Source organism: Andrena cerasifolii, chromosome 3 (genome assembly GCF_050908995.1).
Source record: "Andrena cerasifolii isolate SP2316 chromosome 3, iyAndCera1_principal, whole genome shotgun sequence".
In the NCBI taxonomy this organism is placed as follows: domain Eukaryota; kingdom Metazoa; phylum Arthropoda; class Insecta; order Hymenoptera; family Andrenidae; genus Andrena; species Andrena cerasifolii.
Genome location: NC_135120.1, coordinates 493,286 through 498,232, shown reverse-complemented (window position 1 = coordinate 498,232; position 4,947 = coordinate 493,286). Strand labels below are relative to the sequence as shown.

Sequence of the window (4,947 nt, the reverse complement as noted above, 5' to 3'; positions counted from 1 at the left end):
TATTCGAAAATGCTCTCCATCAATAGCTTCAAAACAGTTTGAAAAGTTCCATTTTATTATAAAGCCTTTTGCATTTCCTTTCAAATAGGAAATATTAGTTTATGGAAAGAATCTGTTCGTTTGTTTCAACAACACTTATCTACTTTGAATGCAAATGATAACGATCTCAATGCTTCTCCAGTAGCAAAGAATCCCCTCAAAAATATATTATCTAACTATTTCAGCTGATGAATGTAAAACGCGGTGGAAAAATATTCGCGACTCTTTCATGAAGAAGAAGCGGGCCAACAAACACGGCACGGGGTCGGCAGCGAAGCCCAAAAAAAGAGTGGGCATTGATGAAACTTTTAGATTTTTTGAACACTGTCTCGTCTGAGAGAAGGCAAGTATTTTTTATACACAAGATGAGTCCTAAAATACATTTTAAAAATTTATTTTATTTATTTTATTGTAGCACACAGAGCAATATGGAACTCCCAAAAGGAAATAATAGGAATATGCCTAATAATAACAACAGCGGCACCGACGACTTTTCAGCACCCGTAGAGTTAACAGAAATTGCTACTTGCTCGGAAGGTGTTCCATCACCGGAATCACCGCAAGAGGACACAATCGCTCCTTCCCGAAAAAGAACTTGCAGCAATTCATATGCAGCGCCGAAAAGGTACAGGAACGAATCCCGCAATTTCATGGATACGATAGCAACAAGATCTGCGGAAAGAGAACAGCTATTGCAAATGTCCATGGAAGAGGAAAATGAGGAGACCATGATCTTTTTAAAGAGTATGGGGGTAATGGGCAAAAAATTGCCGCGAAAGTTGTTGGCGGAGGCAAAGACATCCGTCCTCAAGATAATGCTGGATCTGCAGAATAAAGCAGCAGAAGATCCGTGAACTGGTGCGGGTGCCCCCCCCCCCCCCCGAATCGCACAGAAGATGGGCACCATTAGTCGCAGTTAGACAAAATGTAATCTAATTATGAATTACAAATTACGATTAAAATGTAATTGTGTAGTTGATTATATATTATTTTCTGTAATCGTTCATTTAGGTAGTTGACGAAACCAAATGGTCAACTACCTAAATTAACGATTACAAAAAATAATGTGTAATCAACTACACTATTACATTTTAATCGTAATTTGTAATTCATAATTAGATTACATTTTATCCAGCTCTCCCGTCAGTGTTGCCGGGAATGTTCTTGATGGAGAAGATTGTCAATGGAGGGGGAACACCTACAGGAGTGGTGCTAATGCGTGTGTCAGTGAAGTCACGGCATCATCACGTCGGTCTCCTTCCACTGACAATCTTGTCCATCAAAAACATTCCCGGCAACCCTGATGATTCATCGTGTGGTTTTAGTCGGTAAGAATCCGACACTACCTCGATCTCCCACCCCAGGAGGCTGAGGTGTCTATGAAGATTTCCCCACGTTAAAAAAAAAAAAAAAAAAAAACGCGCCGTGCAAGAAAGCAATTACGAGCGACACTGAGAGAGAACCGGTAGCAAATGATAGCGCGGGCGAGTGTGGCGACGTAAGCGATGACCGAATGTGTGATAGAGTAATTGGCACAAGGAGAGAGAGCGCGCGCGTAGGTAAAGAAAAAGCGGAATAGGGAGAATCGAATGTACGAGAGCGAGGAGAGAATGAACGGGAGAGCATGCAGCGAGCGAAGCGAGAGCGTACAAATCAACGCATGTGCAAATCAGTAGACGGAGCGTGATTATTAAGAGACCATATTTGTATTAACTGTAGTAAAAATATACAACAGCTGTAATAAAATTATGTGACGAAAAAATAAAATATGCTTGTGAAAAATTAACTTGCCTCAATGTCAGGAGCAACTTATCTTCCGGTGAAATTGGCGTCTTGACTCTTGGACACGATTTTTTCTCCAAATTCTTTCCAATATGATTCAAAACGAAATGAACCTGCTCTTTATTTAGGCGAAAAAATTGTCTATACGTTTCCTCGTTATCCACTAAATGGTTTGTTATTAAGATACAAGAATAACCCTCGGTCCTTCGAGTCTGGTACATTGGTTTCACTTCACTTCTACTTCCCCTTTCGAAATATGCTAACATCTGGACGATGATGCTGGTTTCTTGCAGGGGACTCGGGTCGAATCAGGTGTTCACACATACATGTACATACATATGTCTCGTTTTCTCTAGTTATTTCGCATTTCTGAAATGGAAACGCAAGTTTGAATTGGTATGCGTACTCCAAGACCCGATACACCAAAATACATAGTTTCTCCTACCTAGCGGATGCCATAAATGCAGTCACTTTATTGCCCTTAGCTTAGGACCTCCCCAACCTTTGCTAGAACGACACTCGTTCTTGTGTCTTCAAAGGAGACACACCTCTGTGAATTTGTGATCTACGGACGTTCGCACAGTTTTAAATATTGCCTGCTGGCGTGACAGTGCGACGTGAACTGTACAGTAGAGTGATTTAAATTCATATAATGAATCGCAAATTGCTGCTGCGTGCGTTGCTGCAGGAAGAAGAAGACGACGATATGCTTCTGCTAGCATATTTCGAAAGGGGAAATAGAAGTGAAGTGAAACCAATGTACCAGACTCGAAGGACCGAGGGTTATTCTTGTATCTTAATAACAAACCATTTAGTGGATAACGAGGAAACGTATAGACAATTTTTTCGCCTAAATAAAGAGCAGGTTCATTTCGTTTTGAATCATATTGGAAAGGATTTGGAGAAAAAATCGTGTCTAGTTGCTCCTGACATTGAGGCAAGTTAATTTTTCACAAGCATATTTTATTTTTTCGTCACATAATTTTATTACAGCTGTTGTATATTTTTACTACAGTTAATACAAATATGGTCTCTTAATAATCACTCTCCGTCTACTGATTTGCACATGCGTTGATTTGTACGCTCTCGCTTCGCTCGCTGCATGCTCTCCCGTTCATTCTCTCCTCGCTCTCGTACATTCGATTCTCCCTATTCCGCTTTTTCTTTACCTACGCGCGCTCTCTCTCTCCTTTTGCCAATTACTCTATCACGCATTCGGTCATCGCTTACGTCGTCACACTCTCTCCTCCTCTTTCAGTGTTACTCTTGGTTGGTTTCTTGCACGAACGCGTTTTTCTATTTACGGGAGGATATCTTTATAAACACCTCCACCTCGCGGTGTGTGAGACCGAGGTAGTGTCTGATTCTTATTGACTAAAACCCCACGGTGACCATCCTCTCTACGAATCGGTGGGACCTCGGGAACATCACGGCTATTGTATTTTACTAATACCACAAGCACAAACACATGTATCTTGCGCTGACTCCATTTCGAGATCATTAATCAATTTAAACACCAACGCCTTTGTTTCTACAATTAAGTGTGGCGGAAATTTTTGGCGTGCCATCCACATACTTTTAAAAAATATCACAATGGATTCGCAATCTGCTTCCAATTATTTGCTGATACTGCCCATCAGTTTTTCTGTTTCGAGAGCTGTCCATGTCAAAACATCCAGTACAGTACTGGATTCTTTTCTGTGCCTATATGGCACTGCACACTACATGTACCTACAGGTAGATGTACTTTGCTGCCGACCCTGTACCGTACTTGATGCCCCGCTTCATTTTCCTACATGTATCGCATATGTTCCTCCATCTCTTCTTACAATCACCAGCTGAAATAATTAGAAAATATATTTTTTACAGGTTCCTAGCCACTGGAGAATCCTATAGATCATTAGCATTTGCATTTCGAATATCACCAAATTACATAAGTGTTATTGTACGCACCGTATTGGAACAATTGTGCAATAAATTAGTTCCATTATTTATGCCGCAGCCGAGTATTGCAGGTTTTGAGAAAATAGCCACCGACTTTCTAGTCAAATGGAATTTTCCGAATTGTGTTGGAGCTATTGACGGGAAACACATCCGAATACAATGCCCAGGCAATAGCGGTTCTTTGTATTTTAACTACAAGAACTTCTTTTCCATAGTATTATTAGCATTGGTGGATGCAAATTACAAATTTATTATCATTGACGTGGGATCGTATGGAAAAGAAGGAGACAGCGGTATATTTACCAAATCAATTATGGGCCAAGCCATAAGTGAAGACAAAATGAAATTTCCAATGGACAAACCTCTTCCGGGATCGAACGTTACAGCCCCTCATGTAATTGTGGGCGATGAGGCATTTCGCCTCACAAAACGTATGTTGAAACCATACCCAAAGAACGTTGCAGCACAAGATCTGTCGAAAAAAAATTTTAATTATCGGCTCTGTCGCGCCCGTAGGATGTCAGAAAATGCATTTGGGATATTGTCCCAGACATTTCGCATTTTTTTTTCAACAATTGCCGTACTGCCGGAAACTACAGATAATATTATAACCGCAACATGTTGCCTCCACAACATGTTGCGCGATGAATATATGTGCAACAATCCCGCGCAGCAACAACATTTGGAGCCAAGCATGGCAATAAATAACATGACGCCATTGGCTGGAGTAGGAGGGTTTGGTAATGCCGAGGGGTTTGCCATCCGGGATAGATTTCGGAACTATTTCACTTCACCGGAGGGGGCTGTGGAATGGCAAGAGAACATTGTCGAAAGAGGCGTCCGAACATAAATAAAAAATCACACGTTATTAACATCCCACCAAGTACGGCGCGCATGAAGGACAGGTACATTTAATTTTTTATATTAGAACTATATGTTATTTGTGTATCAAAAATTGATTAGTTTAATTGTGTAAACATAGTTGGGTTAGTTAACATATAATTTGTCCGAAAATCATTTACGTGTCCCGTGAAAGATCGACGTCAAAGTATCAAATTAGAATGAGTTTGAGAATCAGTTATATTAACCGCACAACCAAATTGTATATTGAAGAATAATTTTTGAATTTCCATTCGTAATTATTCAATTGCAAAATTACTATTCGTTTATTTTAATTAATTT

At 40.2% G+C, this 4,947-nt stretch overlaps 1 long non-coding RNA gene across 1 annotated transcript; it reads right to left on the bottom strand.

The window, feature by feature from the left end:
- Positions 1–1,872: 1,872 nt before the first annotated feature.
- LOC143366920 (uncharacterized) lies at positions 1,873–2,814 on the bottom strand. Its single transcript, XR_013084855.1, has 2 exons — positions 2,267–2,814; positions 1,873–2,190 (listed from the first exon to the last, which is right to left on the bottom strand). It is a non-coding gene; the product is annotated as an uncharacterized LOC143366920 (long non-coding RNA).
- Between the last annotated feature and the right edge of the window lie 2,133 nt (positions 2,815–4,947).